The sequence below is a fragment of the Podarcis bocagei genome (assembly GCF_964188305.1).
Source record: "Podarcis bocagei genome assembly, chromosome: 4".
In the NCBI taxonomy this organism is placed as follows: domain Eukaryota; kingdom Metazoa; phylum Chordata; class Lepidosauria; order Squamata; family Lacertidae; genus Podarcis; species Podarcis bocagei.
Genome location: NC_138128.1, coordinates 51,626,770 through 51,648,643, shown reverse-complemented (window position 1 = coordinate 51,648,643; position 21,874 = coordinate 51,626,770). Strand labels below are relative to the sequence as shown.

At 41.4% G+C, this 21,874-nt stretch overlaps 1 long non-coding RNA gene across 1 annotated transcript in view; it reads right to left on the bottom strand.

Moving 5' to 3' along the window:
* Positions 1-21,874, bottom strand: part of LOC308584616 — a 68,292-nt gene that overhangs the window by 25,284 nt on the left and 21,134 nt on the right. The window contains exon 4 of the long non-coding RNA XR_014006952.1: positions 953-1,196. This is a non-coding gene — a long non-coding RNA (uncharacterized lncRNA). The remainder of the gene's footprint in view (positions 1-952; positions 1,197-21,874) is intronic.

Below are 21,874 nucleotides of genomic sequence, written 5' to 3'. Positions count from 1 at the left end.
TCCTCTGCCCTCACTGATGTCCTCGGGCTCTGGGGGGGGGGGTCCTCTTCACGAGCCACAAGGACTCTCAGGCTCTCTCCCACCATTTCAGGGTTTGAATTGAATTGCCATACTTTCCGTGTATAACATGCCCCCATGTATAAGACACCCGCTAGTTTGGAGGACTAAAATTTTAGAAAATGGGGGGAGATTGCCCAGAGTTGTTCAGCTTTGGGGGGGGGGGGATTGCTGAATATCACTCACCCGCCTGGCCAACGCTAACACTCCTCCTGACGTCTGTCCCCTCACTGGTAGAAGCAGCCAATTGATGCAGCGACACCCAATCAACGCCACTCCTTGCCGCTGACCCCAATAACACGCTGCAGACCATCTCCAGCTCACGAAATCAACCAATCCCAAGTCCCCCCCTAGGCACTACCCATGTATAAGACCACCCCCTGTTTTAAACATAATTTTTCAGTAAAAAAACCAACGTCTTATACATGGAAAAGTATGGTATTTATTTCCTAGTGTCACGTGTACACGTGGCTGCGTGTGAGTTGATTGCTAAAAGGGGGAGGGGTGCCTGTACATAAAATTGCCACAGTCCATAGGTATCTTGAAGTTTCTTGAGAAAGATGGCTGTTTGATTCATTTCTGCTCAAAGCAGCTTCTATCCAGATTGCAAATGTAAACCATGGTTAAACTGAGGCATGTACACTTGAGACCGTCGTTGCGCATGCACAGGTTGACAGCTTCACTGAATAGGAAGAGCGCCGTCTGGGTATTGGCGTTTCATTAACTTGACTCACAAAGCTCTCATAAGAGCTTTGTGCTCTGTTGCAACTAGCCATGCCTGCTTTTAATGTCTTTATCAACTACGCAGGGGCTAGACCAGTGCCTGGAGGCAATCGTAGGCTGGATGCAGTAGCAATGCATGTAACAGGCTGGTGCTGGCAGTGCTACAGCTTACCTGGACAGGGCTAGGCCAGGACAACGGCAAGGTCAGCGTTCTATGGTCTTCCAGTAGCAGTGCTGCGCTGGTAGCTGGTGTCGGGAGGATGGTGCAGCAAGTCAGGCCCACCGCAGTAACTGTTATTGGCTGAATAAACTGGATAAACTGAAGTTGAATTCTGAAAAGATGGAGGCTTTGTGGGTTGCTGGTTCTCGAGTCAAGTTGCTGGGTTGACAACCTATCCTGGATGGTTGCTATTCTCCTAAAAAAGAAGGCATGTAATCTAAACCAGTGGTGATGGTGCATACAATTAGAGTTTTTCAATCACTGGACTACAGTCTTTTTGAATAAAACACAGAGTTGTGAAATACTGGGAAGTATAAAAATGAGGACGACCTCACAGACCCAAATTATATCTCAAGTTAGGTCTCTATTATTTTACTTGAATCAATATGCCATATGATAACATTTCCCCTCCTAATCTAGCAATGGTAATTGAATTGCGAACTGCATATTTAAACGGGCGCTGCACATGTGATGTTGATTCACAACTAGATGTGCAGACTCACTTCATGCTATCAGCTCTTAATAGCTGGTAGGGCTAATGAAGAATAAATATTCCCCAGTGCAATGCTCATTGCTAACCTAAATTGATTTAAATTAAATAAGCATGTCTAAGCTTGATGACATTGAGTTGTTAAATATATATTTTAATATATTTTACAAAAACTCAGGATCATGACTGGGGTCACGGAGATAAATCCTGCCAACATTAGCAAATTGTCTTGATTTGATGGTTGAAAGCAGTCCTTTGCAGATTTTGATTTTAATTCCCACTATTCCATGCTTGACTCTGCTTAGCTGTCATTGAATGCCCCAGTTCATTCATATGCTTTCAACCCTTTGCAATGAATTCTGGTAGCCACAGGACAGACTTCATCTGCCTCCTCCCACCTATAGAATGGGGTTCTGTTTGCCTTGCCCTACATTTCAGCAATGTCTGATCAAGCTGTTATATAAAGGACAAAATTGATTCTATGGGGTATATGATACATGGACCATACCTTGGGTCTGATGTGCAACAGCAAAGGAAATCTGAGGCATCTCTTACTCTTTGGTGAAACTTCACATCCTTGAAGTGTTATTAACACATTGGGTCATATCCCTTAGGTAAATTATTAATAGTAATAATGTTATTTTTGTTAAAATTGACATTTCCTTTCATCTCAGCCCATTTACCTTAGTAGCAACCACCACACACACTCACACAAAGGGAAGTTGCATTTCCCCATTTCCCCTCTCATCACTCCACATGTGCGCTTTGGGGAATGTACAGTAATCTGCAAAAAAGCTTTCATGCTCTCAGACTTACCAAAGCATGCAATATTAATTGGGATTATTAATTGTATTTACTGCGCTGGCAAAGTCTAACCTCGTTAAAGGCCAGTGGAAAGACATGGGATGAGATCTGTCATTTGGAACATCCCGCCTGCTGCCTCCTCTCTTAAATCAAAGAGGGAGAGGGAGAGAAATCCCCTCAATTTCATTAATCAGCCGTTTTCTTACAAGGTTTTGCCTTTTGTTTTGCTGCACTTCACAAGGAGAAGGTGTGTTTTCCGGGCTGCTTTGAGATCTTGGCAGTTAATGGAGCTCTTTTGATTTTTAAATAAGACTTATTCCTCCGAGTGTACAGTATAAACCTAGCAGGCAAGGGATTGCGCCTTTAAGTTCATCACTTTCCCCCCAGTGCTCTAAGTGGAAGGATTGGACTGAAACTTTAAACATTTCTAGCCATACCTAGGATATGTATAATTTATAAGCCACACACCGTTTGCTGTCAAATAGGCGATTGATCTGACTCGGATCTCGTTAATTATCCTCCACATACATTATACGTTAACAGATCTTCAGTATACTGTGTATCAATATTAATAAGATTATAAAACACTATTGATAATTAGGAAGAGAAATAGACCAGGCCTTTGATTCACTCTGTTACTAACGCCCCTGCATCTCTAGATTAAAAAGGGACCACTTTTCATTTAATAATACCAGATCAGTACATCCATCTTCTAAAATGCTTTATTAAGAGAAAGCCAAGATTTGCATCCTTGTGCAAAGGGCTATTTGAAATTGATTACGGAGGTATCATTGATGTGTGAGAAATTTGTTTCTGAGCCTCATCTAAAGGGGGGTCTTAATAGGGTGGGAGGGATTTAAGGTGGAGCACTATACACTTTGATCTTTGATCTGCAAATTTCTACCCCCCCTCCCCCGCTCTCTCTGTCAAGCTGTATTTGGAGAGCCATATTGTCTTGTTTGGGAGGAAATTAAATAGGACATCATCTTCCACACTTTAAAAATAAGACAACATCTGTTTTATTGCATCTCAAAGGAGGAGAATGGCAAATGAAAAAGCAGAAAGAAATAAAAATATTAATATATGGTATCTACATATTCGGTAGCATTTAATAAGATTTTTTTTCTTACTCCCTGGCCCTTTCTGCATGTCGCCTGGAATCCGTAGTTAATATGACCTGGCATTCCTATTTTCAAAAGACATCAATTTATTAACTTCAAACAGAAATCTTGCCACTAACTAGAACCCTTGGAAATGTTTCGCATATAAATTAAAACATGTGCATGTTGCTATTCCTAAAATTTCATTACGAAGGGGAAAACATACTCTAACAGACTCAGGGGAACTTAAAATTTGGGATTTTAATTTCAGATTTGTGCAGTGTATATGCAAACAAAATCAGGTATGCAGATAATAAAATCAATACTGATAGACTAATTGATTAGGAAACAGAGGCCACATATTGAGAGCCATCAGTACTATGGCTTGGATCATCTTCCTGGCAGTATATTCTCAGGCTCTGAAGAGGTTCTGCCCATCCAGACTAGCTATTGAGACTTCCTAGATCAAAACAGCTATGATTGGTTTCCTGTTTGGGCTGGGCCTTTACTCCTAGCTTGGTCTGTGGCACTGACTCTATGTCTCCTCGCATCCCTGATTCCTGGCACACCTCTGGCACTGCTGTTGATGGGCACCAGACTGCTATGCAGGATTTAAAAACAGCATAGACAGGCATAGCCTTTGCCAACCTCATGCCATCCAGATTCTATGGACAATTACTAGACCATTGGTCCTACTGCCTGGAGCTGATGAGAGCTGCTGTCCAAAGCATATGGAGGGCACCAGACTGGCAAATTCTGGACTAACTGAACCAGTATGAGGAGCAGGCTTGATTCTTGATAGCTGGGATTACCAGAGGCAGAGGGTCCCCACCCAAATAGGATGTCTGGCTGTCAGTCAGTCCTAAGCAGAAAAGGAAAGTATGGAACTTGGAGATGATTAAGAGACACCAGTAAAGCTTGCTGGACTTGAACCTAGATATGAACAACCTAGATGGCTCTTAATGCTCACCTTAAAGAAAAAGCAAGCATTGCCGATTCCAAACTGCTCCAGAACAGATTAAAATGTTGTATTTGAAGCGTAAATGAAATAAACACATCCTGATTATTTTTCATGAAGAGAAAACAAGAAGACACTTAAAAAACGTTATTCCCCAAAGGTTTTCCAGGTTATGGTTTAATGCAGTAGGTTGACACGCAAACTCGATCTCACCCTTGATATATGCTGTCCAACGTTGCTCTCTGTAGAATGGCAACTGGCAGAAATTGTAATGGTTAAAAGAGAGACAGTTTGTATCACAACCAGGGCTGTAGCCCTCATTCCCCAGAGCTTCACTTGCTTTGATCCTCTGGAGAGCATTGTGAGAGAAATTGTGAACCTCCTGTTTCTGCCTGTCTTCTTTTTACACCACACTGGTTTCGCAAGGAAATAGAGGGTTTTAACATTTTGCCAAGCCTTCACCAGGAATTAAACCTTCTTCATTAATCCAGTCTCCGATAACTGCTGGTTAAAAGCTGCAATAAATATTTCATACTTGATTGTGTTGCGTTCCTTGCTGTGTTTATTAAATGGAGGTTTCTCATAATTCCAGTTATTCATTTTAATAGGTCAGGACTTGGCTGTGATTTAAACAGACCACTGAGGAAATAGCCGTGGTTAAACATTGTAACAATATGGATTATTAATTTAATTGGCTAGCTATTACTTGTTTTGACTCTGTGCTAACATATTTAGCTCAGTCTCTGGTGGCCTATAAACCACAAAGGTCATGACTCCAACATTCACAAGAACGGGAAAAAGAGAATCAGGACTGAGATTATGAGGGAAAATAGAGGAACTGTGTGGGGAAGCAAGAGTGGGAAAGGCTAAGGGCTTGCTGGAGGCAGTGCAGGGCAAAAGGGGATTTATTTAGTAGCTTAGCAATAGAATATCCCTCTAAACCATCGTCCGAACTGGCAGCTGCTTTCAGTCAGTATCTCTCAAAGGTGATTTCAGGCAGGGTTTTTTAAATCTTTAGATATAATGATGTTAACCCCACACATTTAATAACACCTTTTCTTTATTTCTTGCTTTTCTCTATGATGATGCTAAAAGATAATATACCATGCAAAATATCCCTTCATCAAGTGCATTATTTGTAGGTGAACAAAGAAGTCGGTCCTCATCATTCTATTCCCCACCTCCTTGCAGCACCTTTGTTGAAACCACTTCAGGATGCTAGTTAGATACAGTGGGGTGAAAAGGGTACCTTCCAAAGGGCATGCTGGTGGAAGCAATCAAAATAAGAGGTACAACATGGAAAATTGTAAGGTTTTTAAAAAATCTCCTGAGCACAACAGAAGCAAGCCAGACCGCTCTGCATGAAAGAAGCCAGGGTTTTGTTCTCAATGCTGCTGCTGTTGCTTTTCTTTAATGCAAAACCCACCCACTGCCACTAGGTGAAATTGCCTCACCAAACAGAAGCAAAATATGACCTTGGCAGCTATGCAGCCACATTTAGATGATGGGAAGAAGAGCCCTGCTGGATCATACCAGGGGCTCATGTAGTTCTGTTTCTCACAACGCCCCACCAGACACTTGTGGGAAGCCCTCAACCAGGGCAAGAGAACTCACTGGTTCACAATCTCCAGCAAACGGTTCTCAGAAGTATGCCATCAAGACTGTGCAATTCAAGTGGGTTTGGTACTCCTGCACAACAAACCTACTTCCAGCAAACAAACAAACATACAGGACTTTTTGCAGTTAGTAAAGTAATGGGGAAAGGCAGTGGAAATTGTGGAATAACACTTGCTTGACACAAATTGGGTCAAATAAACAGCAAACACTGTATAACCACACCACAAACATTTGTGCAAACAAATCAAGTTGCATCCCCCCAAAATGGGTCACGTGGAAAAGGCCTCTGTGGAACTTTGCCATCTGAAATGGGGCATGAACACTGGAATCCTTAGACCTGGAGATGAAAACTTCAAACAGTCCCAGTCATAAGCAGTCAACAGCAAAATGAGAATTCCTTGCCTCTTTCTACCTACCAGATTCTCTTCTATAGCCTTCAACTGCTGTCCCTCATAACTGTGTCTTGTGCTAGCACAGAACTCATTCCACAGACATTAGCTTCTGCTTACCTTTAACTGACCACAGTACTTACATCATCCATGAATGTCAGAGTTAGGACCAAAACAGATGCTATGTTTGTTGCTGAAAACAAGCCTTCTCTTTGAAGGACAACTATGGCAATTTTATTTAATGAGGTATTTGATAATGTGACCTCAACACTCTCCAACAGGGATCCTACAGCCATGCTTGAAGATGCAAACCTCCTTACTTTCTGAACCAAGCAGTGGTAGATCAGACAAATAATGGATCATAAAAATTCCACACAATCTTCCCTGTTTACAACATTGGAAAGTATCACAGCCGTTATATTACGAGTGTTCAGATTCTCAGTTCACATTCCAGGTAGCTGCAGATGGGTTTGTGAAGACTCTCGATGGGATCCTGATCCACACAATAAGCATTTTCATGCAGTATGACATTAAGCAGTAACCAGAAAGCCTGTCCCCATGCACTTCAGTTTGCTGCCCAGAAAATAGGATGACACGTCACAAGATAACACCACACAATCATTTCCACTAATTAGATTCTCCATTTCGGTATATTCTGCTCATAAGGATTTTGCCTGAGAGGTTTTATATCCAAATTTAAACTGGTTTGATGCTGCTTCTGGGTGAAACACATTACAGCAAGGTTGAGATTCTACGCCCCTTACAATATGCTGCTTGATAGTAGAATGCATCATATTAGGCCTAACCTATATCTATTCAATAATAAAAAACATTACTCTACGGATGTGTTGCAAATCCTGGAAACCCTAACCTAAATCAACATCTGTCTGCACTCAGCCATTTTTTATATATGTAAACAAGCATTTATCCACTTTCCACAATATGAAAAAATATATACAAGCAAATCTTATTCCAAACTCTCCAGTCTCATGAGATGCTTGTTTTAACAATTTAACCAATCCTATTTATAGGTCTCCTATTTTCCCTCTTCTCTGAAGATACAAAATACCAGGGAAAGGACCATGAAATTTCAGTACGTGGAAGAAGAAGATAAAAGGAGATAAAAATACAGAATACATGAAGAATGAGTGGGAGAAAATTGAGATCTAGGCATAGATGACCAAGTTTAATTGAACACAGAGAAGTATCTTGCAACTTGGAAGCTGGCAATGATGATCTTAAATCTGGATAAGAACACCTAACAGATGTGCATGGAGGCACTCACTGCTCATTAGTGTGTTGTGAAATCCCATCATAGATCTTATGTAAGTGCTGCTGGGACAGAATCCAGCAGAATATGACATGATTTACATCATCCACTCCCAGGAAGATTGGTCGTGTTATATGGCTGTGGTGGCCTATTTTGAAAGCCAAGCAGTAAACACACACACACACACACACACACACACACACACACACACACTGGGGACAATGTGGGTGATAGGCACTTGTGGAAAGATGTTTCAGTGTACACAAATGTAAGCAGTTCAGTTTAGAAAAGGAGTTGAGAACCTGTGGCCCACTAGAGACACTGCTAGACTCCAATTCCCAGCAGACCCTACCAGCATGGAGGCTGGATGGGAGCTATAGTCCAACAACATGGAGGACCACAAGTCTTCCACCTGCTGATTTAGTACTTCCTTCATTCCTGATAATGTAAACAGTGGGACCTGCTAAAAAACATTGCAGTGTGGTGTGTTTGTGTTTAGGGTACCCGCAAACCAGCCATACTCTCTTCTAGGACATTCAATTCCATGCTCTTCCCCTATTTTTCCACACACACAATGATCAACTTGTGGCTCTGAGCATGCCCAGTCTTTATTGTGATATTTATTCTTCTAAAGTTTGTTCTTCTGCAAACCTTGGGGCTTCCTCAAGCCTCACAAAATTTCCCTCTTGTGCATATTGGCTACACTTGGAGAATTGAGTTTGCTATTAGTATATGATGATATTGATGAATTCTGTAGCAACAATAGGTACTACAACTATACAAGTTTGAATACTGGAAATTTAAAAAACAACAACCTGGCATTCCCGTAATTATTTATGGTAAAATGGTTGACTAGCATGAAAAATATGTATTGGTGCTGGTATGTTGAAAATCAGTTATCCTTCAGAGTTATTACCTCGTTTAAATCTCAGTAATCTTTCCTGTTCTACATTTTCTACAAATCTGTTAATAAAATACTAGTTTCTTGGTTGCTCTTAAGTTTTTTAAATTGATTTCTGGAAACTCTTCTTGGACTGCATATAGTCAATAATTAAACACACACACAATATAGACTCCAGTGCAAAAGATGTTATCCATATTCACACTCATAAGTCACTCTTACCTGCCTTTCATTTCTGAGGGTACATTTAACATTCACAGTCTTTTATATTACTAAGTGAAATCAGAACAAAATATGGTAATTAATCCATTGTGCATTCAAGGATTCAGGTTTGAGCAGCAGATGGGAAAAGTTGTGGATCATAACCCCATGCAATATTTGACAGAATATCAGTCAAATATAGTTCACACATCTTCATGTTTCTGTCAGTCCCTCTTATCTAAAGTTAATTTAAAGTGACAAGAACTACATTAGCACTTTTCAAAGGGTAATGCAAAACTTTAGAATATTCGCTTAGAATCAATGCCTATTCAGGCTCACTCAATGGTCAGACTAGGACTATTCTGAGAGTAATTTATCCCCAACCCCCTTCATGCTAAATTCCTTGTATATTCAAATAATTCAAAGCATTCAAAGCTCAGATTAAAACAACATCATCATCAAATCAGGTGTAGTCTAAATGAGAATGTGCAAATTTACTTTTCAGATTATTTACACAAACACAAATAAAGAGGAAAGGCGAGGCTTTTCAAAGGCATAGTCAGCATTAGGATGAAAGTAAAAATAGCACCATTAGAGTGTCCTGAGGTTCCTTGGCAACTTCAGAATATATTATTTGATGACAGAAGCTAAGGGCCAGTTGGAGGCAGGCAGAGCCTGCTTTCCAGGTTTAGATTGGTGTTGGCTGCCTGAGTAATTGGACTGCATGTATTTCTTTGGTCTGTTGTTCTTTTTAAAGCTTGAAACTGATCATTATCATAAAAAAATCCTGCTGGGTCAGACCAAAGGCCTATCTAGTCCAGGATCTTGGTCTCATTGTGGCCCACTGGAAGCCCCTGAGCAGCTCATGTTCCCCAACTACAGTGGTGCCTCGCAAGACGAAAAGAATCCATTCCGCGTCTTGTGAAGCAAGCCCATTAGTGGCTTAGTGGATTAGCGCTATTAGCGGCTTAGCGGGCTTAGCGGATCAGCTGATAAGCAACTTAGCGTCTTAGCGGATCAGCTGATAAGCGGCTTAGCGGCTTGGGAAAAAGGGGGGGAACCTGCAGGAACTCGCAAGACATTTTCGTCTTGCAAAACAAGCCCATAGGAAATTGGTTTTGCGAAGCACCTCCAAAACGGAAAACCCTTTCGTCTAGCGGGTTTTCCGTCTTGCGAGGCATTCGTCTTGCGGGGCACCACTGTACTGGTATTCAGAAACATACCGTCTGCAATGCTGGAAGCATAACATAGTATGTACCCTGCCACAGTTGTCAGGATGAGAGAAATCACTATGTTCAGCCATTTGGATGTATGTGCTTGGGTAGGAACCAATGAGATGAAATTACCACCTGCATAATCATTGGCATTGCCACCCACAGTGATTCTGTAAAGGGGATTTCAAAATCCCCATGTGTGGGTGTCCATCCTCTTTTTATATATAAATTTTTATTAGTTTTTCAACATATCATTTTCAACAATAATTAAACGTACTTTCACATCTTATACCATTTTTTTGACTTCCATCAATCACATCTGAAAATTTTCCAATCTATTCACTTAATTTACATTTCTTTTTTTCACTATTACTTTTAAATCTCATAACTAATATCTCTTTTCTTTCTCTTCTTTGCAATATTTCATATATTTCTCCTTACAAAACTTCCTGTAGTTCTACTAGTGTAATTTGTTGATTACAGTTGCTCTTCAAATAACAAGCTGTCCATCCTCAGCATTCATGGACAATATATGAAGAGATACCCTCCAACATTTCTGTGATAAAAATAGGGATGTCCCATTCCATAATGATAATTTTACTATTTATACCCCCACACATCATATTGGGTTGCCCCAGCACTCTGGGCGGCTTCCAACATATATACAAACATAATAAAATATTAAATATTTTTTTAAAAAACCTTCGTTATATACACTGGTTTTCAACCAGTATGCCTTGGCATCCTGGGATGCCTTGAATGATGGTCAGGGGTGCTGCAGACAACACTGGCCTCTGTCCCTCTTTCCTTCCCTCCCTCCTCTGATGCCCTCTCAAGTCTCTGCTTCCCAAAGGCTTGCGCAGCTGTTTGTTGCAGCAGCCCTGGCTACAAGCAACCCAGGCAAATGGTACCTCTGGGGTTGGCCAGGGGGTCTGGTTTCCAGGAACTGAGGTGGCTCAGAGACCGGGGGGCGCTATGGCAGCTTCCTGGAGGACTCCCAAGGAGAGGGGAGAGGAGGCTGAGGGAACACTCCACCAGGGAGGGTGTTTGAAAAAGGGTGAGAGGCTGCCAGCTCAGCAGGCAAGGGGCGACAGAACGGGGCTCCTGAGCCCTACAGGGGTGCCACAGAAAGAATGTACAGTGGTACCTCGGGTTAAGAACTTAATTCGTTCTGGAGGTCCGTTCTTAACCTGAGGTACCACTTTAGCTAATGGAGCCTCCCGCTGCCGCTGTGCGATTTCTGTTTTCATCCTGAAGCAAAGTTCTTAACCCCAGGTACTATTTCTGGGTTTGCAGAGCCTGTAACCTGAAGCATCTGTAACCTGAAGCGTCTGTAACCCACGGTACCACTGTAGTGGGTCAAAGGAGCCGTGGACTCAAAAAGGTTGAAAACCTCTGCTATACAGAATTACCTTCATATGGCTCAGAAGTTGGATAACTCCATACCCGCCAACATTTCTCCAGTGAAAATAGGGGCATTCTAAGGAAAAAGGGGACATTCCAGGTTCAAATCAGAAACGGGGACGGCTTCTCTAAATCAGGGACGTCCCTGGAAAATAGGGACACTTGGCGGGTCTGGACTCAGCATCATCAGAGACCAAGAATGTTTCTTGGTCAGCAAGAGAGTTCCTTTCTACTACTTGCTACAAGTGGTCTCAAAGAGTGACTATGGCCATGAAACTTGGTCTGAGGCAAGCTTAAAATAACATATTTTGATATTTCATGGGTGGGGGTTTAAAACTTGTTTATTATCATTATCATTATTTGTTTTATCATCATCGCCACTGCCATCATCATAATCATTTATTACATTTGTATGCCACCCTATACCCCTAGATCTCACAAGTGGTTCACAACATAAGATTACAATTAAAAATACAAAATAAGTAATAAAAATAAGAACAAATACAAACCAACAACCCTCACTCCCACAACACCTTTAAAAGAGCATCGGATACCAATCAGCCAAAGGCCTTGTTAAAGAGGAACATCTTTACCTGGCGCCTAAAGGTGTATAATGATCAAGCCTATCTAACTTAGAAAATCCAGTTCTCCCTTTTCCATTTAGCAGCTTGATCCAATGCATCCTCTGGTCCACTTGTTCAGTGGGACTAGCTTCCAACTAAGCGTGCATAAAAATGCAGCCTAAAGAATATTACTAACCTTTACTGATTGAGGATCAAGCTTGTTAAACCACCATTAAAGCTTTCCTAAAATTTCAGCTCTAGTTACCTTTCAGTACTGTCCATAAATTATGCTGCACTTTTTAAGGCCTTTCCTACCCTACCCTCTCTCCCTGTCCCTATTTTTTTTTAACTTACCACACCCCCTTTGTCCTAATTTTGTGTAAAAGAACAATTCCCCATACCCTTAATGTGTGACATATTTTATGGAGTATCCCCTGAGAGAAAAGTGAACAAACGGGGAAGGGGACAAGATCTCTTCATTCTCCCAAGTTTTATCTGGGAATACTGGGGTTCTGCAGAAGTGTTGCAACCACTCTAGACATTGGTATATTCCTAGATCCCAAAACCTGAAGGTTTAAGTCACAGGCACGGCCAAACTTAGCCCTCCAGCAGTTTGGGGACTACAATTCCTATCATCCGTGACCACTGGTCCTGTTAGCTAGGGATGATGGGAACTGTAGTCCCAAAACAGCTGGAGGGGCGAGTTTGGCCATGCCATGTTTAAGACAAACATACACACAATACTGGCAAACAGGAACCAAGTAGTCCTGTACTGCAGCTGCTGTTGTAAATCAAGTCCATCACAGAAGCCTCTCAATATGCTTGGTACTGGCTGATACTGGAGGGGGGCCTGAGCCCCTCATTCCCAAGTTTATGCCTATGATTAAAGCCTCTCCTTGTGGGGTGCATGAACTAAATACAGTGGTATTTACAGACGCTTCAGGTTACAGACTCCGCTAACCCAGAAATAGTGCTTCAGGTTAAGAACTTTGCTTCATGATGAGAACAGAAATCGTGCTCCGGCGGCACAGCAGCAGCGGGAGGCCGCATTAGCTAAAGTGGTACCTCAGGTTAAGAACAGTTTCAGGTTAAGAATGGACCTCCAGAACGAATTAAGTTCTCAACCCGAGGTACCACTGTAAGGACTAATCAAAGACGTTCTGTAATGCTGTGTCAAATGGGAAGATGAGAGGCATGAGGAAGGGCTGATGCTCAGTGGTAGGGCATCTGCTTGCAGAAGTCCTAGGTTCAATCTCCAGCATCTCCAGGTGCTTTCCTGAAACCCTAGAGAGCCACTGCCAGTCAGTGTAGACAACACTGAGCTACATGGACCAATGGGTCTGCCTCCATATAAGGCAGCTCCCTATGTTTCTATAAGCCACATAGAGGAAACTTCTAATTAAAGGCACAGGAGCCTTGAAAAGCCACAACAGTACTTTTCCAGTCTACACTTGGCAGGGTGTCACTGTAATTGTGTTTTAAGGGGGGGGGGCACATATAGGCACAAAAAGAAGGGAGAACATAGTAAACACTAGCAGGGTATAAAAAAGGTAATTCCAAACTGTGGTTCTAGATTTGACTTGTGTTGTATCTATTCTGGTTGCCCAATGCAATTTGCATTTTATTCACTGATTCTGTTCCTAATTAATTTTATGAAACAGTGCATATTGTAGCAGAAAAAAGAAACCACCCATGTATCAGGATACAGATTGCCAAAACTACTTAGAGATTCTTTACGTCACTTCTAGATCTTCCTGCCAGTGATGCCTTGAAGACTCATCACATGATAGTTCATTATAGCAAGCAACCAAAATGGTCAAAGGCCTGGAAACGATGCCTTATGAGGAACGGCTAAGGGAGCTGGGCATGTTTAGCCTGGAGAAGAGGAGGTTAAGGGGTGATATGATAGCCATGTTCAAATATATAAAAGGATATCATATAGAGGAGGGAGAAAGGTTGTTTTCTGCTGCTCCAGAGAAGCGGACACGAAGCAATGGATCCAAACTACAAGAAAGAAGATTCCACCTAAACATTAGGAAGAACTTCCTGACAGTAAGAGTTGTTCAACAGTGGAATTTGCTGCCAAGGAGTGTGGTGGAGTCTTCTTCTTTGGAGGTCTTTAAGCAGAGGCTTGACAACCATATGTCAGGCGTGCTCTGATGGTGTTTCCTGCTTGGCAGGGGGTTGGACTCCATGGCCCTTATGGTCTCTTCCAACTCTATGATTCTGTGATTCTAAGCCACTTTACAGTGTTTCAGGTAATATCCCATGGAAAGTCATAATGTGCAAACTGGCCTTGAGTCTAAAATGAGTTATTTAAAATACTGCATTAGAATGAAATCCTATTTTTCATAATTATGTCATATATTTATATAACTGAAGTACAAAGCCCTTGAAGAAATTACTGCTGCATTACAGTGGAGAGGGGGTAGAGCAGGAAGGAGTCACATTAATTATCAGAAAGAAGGATGAATATGAACACGCAGGGTTTGTGCTATCTGTGGAGACAAGTTGTGGTATATGAGTAAACTGTAACTGCCCAGTGGAACTTAGTAACCTTATTTCAGAAAAAAGTTGTGGAATGAAAGGTAATTTCTGAGAGCCAACAACAAAGTTGCAAAAATGTCATAGGTGAAGGAGGCTTCTGAGAGGTCCAAGGACTGGCTGACTGACTGACAAAAGAGAGATGATACATTCCAGGATCTAATATGGGCATTTCTACGACGTTACTTAATGCTGAACCAAAAACCCAACAGTGTAGCTTGTTCAGAGACGTTGCACTGCTGGTGTTTCTGACTAGGCCACATCTGGGCTGTGGGTCCTGGAAGACCTGTTCCCTGCCTTGTGGGCGTTTTCCCACCTGGCCTGGGAGTTTGTGGCCGTCACTGACTCCAACTGCAAAAGCTGAAGCTGCTGAACAGACTCTTTGGCTGGGGCTGTTTTTGTTGTTGGTTTTTGTATCTTTATTTTAGATTTTTTTGAGATTTATGTGGCAATGGTTCAGTTTGGTTTCATACTTTTTATGTTTTATTCATTGTTTTTGGCTACTTTTTAATGTTGTAGGTATGTATTATTATTTTTTTGCCATGTTGCAAGCCTCCTTGAGCATGGTTTGAACTGCGGCAGATCCTGTAAGACTCATCCTTTTTAAATATATTCAAGACTCTGACATTGTACTCATCTTTTATCATTATCCTCCTCCCAGTGTGTGTTAATTTGAATTTCTGAAGGGGCAGAGGAATACACTAATCCCGGTCCCTGTGGAACCATCAAGTGACGCTTGATCCACAACTGCTTTTGTAAATTTAAAACCAAAATTATCAACTGTAAAAAAAAAAAATGGGGGTGGGGTGTTAAGAGCTAGGGAAAAAAGTGGTCAATCTATTTTAAAAAGGTAAGCTTTGTATTATTCCATGTCCAAGGGGCAGAGCTCCAAATATAATTCAGGGACTTCCAGCTCTAGCTTCTGGGTTTCATTCATGTAGTGTATAAGGAAGGATTAATTTTGAACATGTGTTTTCAAAAACATTTATTTGTAATATTTAAAGTTATACTTATATTCTCTTAATTATTTGTTATCATATGCCACTTTAAATGGTTTTTAGATGATGACATAAAAACTTCTCATTTCACCTTTGTATTTGTTTATTAAAAACAACTTTAAAGAAGTAAAAGATCAGAGGATTAAGTAAATTAATGAGCAGGAGTTGGAAACATAAAAGGCTTTCAAAGTGTTTTCATCGCAACACTAACATGCAGATCTTTTAGCAACATCTATTCAGAACTCAAATTAGTCCTATCATGTATGTGGAGGCACACACCTCAAAGCTTCATATAAGCAGCCATTTCTACAATATCCATGCCACCACTAGAATACTACCAGCTTTACAGTGCAACTATCATTAGCCATAACAACTACAGTGGTGCCTCGCAAGACGAAAAGAATTCGTTCCGCCAGTCTTTTCGTCTTGCGATGTTTTTCGTCTTGTGAAGCAAGGTCCGTCGCAACTGCGCCTCTTCAAGTGGCTTTAAAAAAAAACGCAAGACGTTTTCGTCTTGCGAAGCAAGCCCATAGGGAAATTCGTCTAGCGAAGCAACGCAAAACCGAAAAACCCTTTCGTCTAGCAAGTTTTTCGTCTTGCGAGGCATTCGTCTTGTGGGGCACCACTGTATTCTTAAGGTGGACGGAAGGGCACACTCATTGCCAAAAATAGTAGCAGCAGTAGCAGTAGCAGTAGTAGTAGTAGTAGTAGTAGTAGTTGTTGTTGTTGTAGCAGTAGTAATAATACTTTGATTTGAACCAAGAGCATTTGCACAATCAAGAAACCGCCAATTCCACTGGTACTATTAGTCTTAAAGCATAGTGTAGATTTTGTGGATACAAGAGAAGCCCAGTGGAATGGGAAAAACGAGGGGCATGTGGCTATTGCTGCATACAAACCCTACAGCAAGGTCAGGGAAGTCTATACTGGGCGTGGTGTCATTATGTACATTGAGGTAGATATAGGTCCAATAAGTTAGAAATCACAAAAAGGGCTAACTTGTCCACATGATTTCTGTGAGTATTAATACTAGGCCCCACTAGGGGCAACTAAAATGATCAAAGGAAAGCTCAACTCCCCTATGAGGAAAGGCTACAGAACTCGAGGGCTTCTGTTGTTTAGAAAAAAGGCAAGCGAAGAGGGACACGATAGGCACGTATAACATTTTCTAGTCCCCCCCCATACAACACATATTTAAACTAGGGAATTTGCTCCCATGCGATCTAGTGATGGCCACCAACTAGAACGTCTGTAAAAGAGAATTAGACAAATTCATGGAGGATAAGACTACCAGCGTCTACTATGTTCTGTCTCCAGTGTTGGGGAATAACAAGGGGAACGAGTGCTGTTGCACTCAGATCTTGCTTGTGGGCTTCCCAGAGGTGTCAAGTTCAGCAGAGGAAGCCCTCTTGGTAGCTGTGTAGCCCTCAGAGAGCTCATTCTCTGTGGCATTCCCTAAGCTGTGGAACTATTGTTTTCACTATAGCTTTCTGTGGATGCTGACGATACACCTCTTTACCCTGGCCCTGTGGGTAAAAGCCTCAGCGCCTAGGGCTTGCCGATCGAAAGGTCGGCGGTTCGAATCCCTGCGGCGGGGTGCGCTCCCGTAATTCGGTCCCAGCACCTGCCAACCTAGCAGTTCGAAAGCACCCCCGGGTGCAAGTAGATTAATAGGGACCGCTTACAAGCGGGAAGGTAAACGGCGTTTCCGTGTGCAGCTCTGGTTCGCCAGAGCAGCGATGTCACGCTGGCCACGTGACCTGGAAGTGTCTTCGGACAGCGCTGGCCCCCGGTCTCTTGAGTGAGATGGGCGCACAACCCTAGAGTCTGGCAAGACTGGCCCGTACGGGCAGGGGTACCTTTACCTTTACCTTTATGATACCTAAGATGTGTTTTTAGGACCCACCCTATTTTTGTGATCGTAATTTGCTTTAAATAGCTTTTATCAAGTATTTTTAATTGTTGTAATCCACCCTGGGACCTCAGGGTGAAGGTCAGGTTGTGGTTGTTGTTGTTGTTGTTGTTTGTGGGCTTCCCATAGACAGCTGGGTTGGCCACTGTGAAGATGGATGCTAGACTAGATGATCCAGCAGGGCTCTTAGTCTCTTCTTAACCAACAACTATGGCTTGCCCTTATCCTCCAAGCCTGTACCAAATGTTTGTTTACAGTACTGGCAAGCAGAAACCACAGCTTGCCACTCTGGATATAATGATAAACTACAGCTTGCTGAAAACCAGAAAGGAATGGTGATCATAGCAGCATTTGAGGCAAAGAGGGAGACAGCAGAGTGAGCATGTGAGCCAAATTTTCATTTCAGGCATGCTTACAAAGCTCCAAACCATGGTTATCCACATTATTGAATATGACAAGCAAGAAACAGTAAAGTCAAATGGCCACTATGCTAGAGTACAATTTATACAACTTGAGACCTGGCAAAATCTGATGTCAATTTCCCCCGCCCAATGTTAATACCAGATTTTTATAATACTGATATTCTCTTACCCTTCCTGCTGAAGGGTCAATATTAATTTTTTAAGGCATGCTATTGAACTCAGCCTCTGAATCCAAAGTGGTGCTCTACAGGGTTTTAATCTGGATGAAAAAAAGTGAAGTGAAAGCCAATCTTCAAAAGCAAGTTTAGACATACAGGGCATTGCTATTCGCTGAAACCTTTTAACCAATTTCAAATGAAGTACAAGCATGTATGTCCCCCCATTAATATTACAGGAACAACAGCAAAAAAAAGATCTTAACTAAAGCTTGAAAGATATAAAAGACTATAGAACACGTTTGTCTCATTGAAGACATTTGATACTTTTTAAAATAATATTGCTTTCAGGCATATTTTGATTTGCTGTCTAAGAGAGTATGGAGAGCCTTGCTACTGAGATAATAACAAAGGAGCGTTAAACATTAAAAAAAAATACACGAAAGGTAGTATGTTCACCATCAGTACCATTTTCCCAGGGATTACTTCTTTCTAAAATAGAACAGGTTTGAAAATGAAAGCCTGTTTTGGCAAAAGGAGACCCTGAGAAGTACTTTGAACATTTGCACATTAAATACTGCTGGTATGATGCTTCATTAAGCACTTATCAAATAGGCTGCTTACTTAAAAAATAAAAAGTATTTACAACTCCAAGATCTCTACAACAGATAATAAAGCAACCATGCTACATGTACCAAACCACAGTGTTGCACAAAATCTATTAGCCGTGCCCTAAACAGGGCTTTTAAAATTTGAGGAAGCCACATATTTTCCCCAGCACAGATGAAAGCATTTGGGGGAGCCAGAATGCAATCTTATGCAATTTTAGAATGATTGAAACCTTTTAGAAACTTGTATATGCATTTGATGCGTGCTCCTGCTCTCCCTTTCCTCTTCCCTCCATCCTCTTTTAAACATTTGATGTGGTGGTTTTCGCATGGTTGTTTTTTTTTCCATTGCTGTTTCTCCTTTCAGTTTACACTCCCCTATTTTATTCATACTGATCTTCCTGCAAGAGAAAGATTGAAACATTACCTTGGGCAGAATTCTTTTTTTAAGAAGAAAAGAAAAGAAAGAGAAATGGAGGAGAAAACTTTAATCAATAGCACTGTGTGGCTGTAAATTTAAGCTCCTTTTATTTGTCAAACCATTAGTTGAGATGAGTAATTTATTTTTTATTGAAGATAATTAAAGTCCATTTTGAATTGATCTTCTTTGCATGAGATAACACTCTTTAGTCAAGGGAAAAGGAAAACAATTACTGTACATACAATGAATAAGTAGCATGAAAGGAGGAGACAATTGCAGATTTACCGACCTACCTATTGGACTAGACTTTAAAATCATCTTAGCGGCCCCTGGAGAAGGGAGAAGATTATTGAAACATTTATGCACTATTTATTTTCCTCTGGATTGTTTGGCTATACCACACAGGCATCACTTAGGCTTAAAAACATGTTAATTGTTATTCACATATCTAAATGCACCCATCATTGTGGTACTTGGATAGGCAATTATACGCAAAATAAATAATACACTGATTGTGTTCAATGCTGACAATGGACAGAAATTGTTTGACACAATGTTGTGAGGATTATTTTATTTTTTTAATGCTGATCAAGAAAAATTGTGTGGCGACAGATATAATTGCTCATACATTCAGTTATTCCTTTGTTTCACCCAGGACACAAGACATTAGAAAAGAGATACAGCCCTAGGACCAGAGTAACCCAAACCCCATTAAACATGCATGGGGAAGATTTCCCAGCCTGCGGTGCTGGGAGTAACATGCCAAGGCTCTGTTAACAACAGTAATTGTGCATATAATTTCCTTTGTGTCACACAGAAAACTCCCCCACCACACAATTAAGTAACAACATTATTTCACTCACCATCCGTTATTATTTTATCTTAAGCCAGGAAAGGAAGATATCAGCGGACCAATCCTGCTTCCTTCCTATCTTAGTTATGTGGAATCATCATTGCAAGGTATTGGCACACCGCAAAGGAAATGGATCAAACCCAAAGGTCATTCAACATTCTGCGGCGAGAGAGGATATAGTGTGATTGACTCTCCTGGCACATGAGCTTTATATCAACTCAAGTTTAACAGGCTCACCATCAGGAATCAAGCAGGTACACAAGGCTCTTATGAGACAAGAAAGCATTGTTGCTGGCAACTAACTTTCTCTGGGTGGGGTGTGCATGACTCTGGGCTCATCCAGACTTCCTTTTGCCCAGTGCTTTCCAGGGCACAAGGCCATGGCCTAAAGCTCCATGTCCAAATGCTGGTTGCTCAGATTCAGCAGTAAAACATCGGTTTTCCTGGGGAAAGCGCCAGGACAAAAAAACAACAACCTACAAATGCAGGGCAAAAGGAAGCCTGGATGAGCCCTGAGTTGGATTCTCCCATTTACAGTGGTACCTCAGGTTAAGTACTTAATTTGTTCTGCAGGTCTGTTCTTAACCTGAAACTGTTCTTAACCTGAAGCACCACTTTAGCTAATGGGGCCTCCCACTGCCGCCGCACGATTTCTGTTCTCATCCTGAAGCAAAGTTCTTAACCCGAGGTACTATTTCTGGGTTAGCAGAGTCTGTAACCTGAAGCGTATGTAACCTGAATTGTATGTAACACGAGGTACCACTGTACTCTTAAACTGTTATTGGGTTACTCTAGAGTTTTTAAGTCAAAGTTTTCAAAATGTAAGTTGTCTTGAAAGGTCTTTTTCTGGTCCAAATGGGGACTCTTTGTTTTTTTTAAGCTAGTACAAGAGGATTGTAGTCAACTAAGTCCTACTCAGAGCAGACCAATTAAAATTAATGGTGCTAAGTTAGTCATGTTTAGCAACTTCTATGGGTCTACTCTGAGTGGAACTAACATTGACTACCACCCATAGACCTGAATTGTTTCAAATCCAGGATCTGCTTTTAACAACAACCTAGTGTGGTCACTTACCCATCACAAAAAGAGGAACTGCAGCACCTAAGAGAAGGGCAAAATATTGTTCAAATCTGCACATATGCTAACTTATACTTGTAGGTGCAAATTTAGAAATAATCACCATGAATTTAAATACGACATTTCTCACCATAGTGAGGAAGACTGTGACCAGTTCAACCTGCTTTGCAAATCCTAACTCTTGGTGGGTAACTTCAAAGCTCTTGTTCTCTCTTCTTAGGCTATATACACACAATAACTTTCAACTGTATTTGAAACACATTCTTCCCCCTCAAATAATTCTGGGCACTGTCACTTGCAAAGGGTTGCTGAACATTGTAACCCTGTGAGGTGTAGACTACAGTGCGAAGAATTATTTGAGAAAAAGAAGATCGCATCGATTGCAGTTCAAAGGTATAGTATGCACACACCCAAAGGTTTCTTTATCTTTGAAATTGGGATTGGGCCAGACAGCCCTTAAATTAGAGGACTGTCCTCTGTAAAGTAGGTCATAAAGTAGGCCCTACACCAACCTGCTGCTCAGTGGGAAAACACCTGCTTTGCATGCAGAAGGTCCCAGGTTCAGTCCCTTGCAGCTCCAGGCAGGACTGGAAGATATCTGTTTGAAATCCTGGAGAGCCCTTCCAAGCCAATGTAGACAATACAGAGCTAAATGAACCAAAGTTCTGACTTGGTATGAGTCAGTTCCTAACCCAGAATACACTTAACTGTTCCCCAATATGCCCCAAATCTTTCTCTCCTCTCTCTGTCTTCATCAGTCTTTTCATCTTCACATTTTCCTTTCTTGTCTTTGTATTTAGAATCATAGAATGGTATTGCTGGAAGGGACCCCCAGAATCAAAGGAAGGAATCTTTTGCCTAATGTGGACCCAGAACCTGGAGATTAAGAGTCTTATGCTGTATACAGCAAGTCAGCAAACAAATGTGCACAATATAGGTGGGAAACCTGTGTCCCTCCTGATGCTCTGGGACT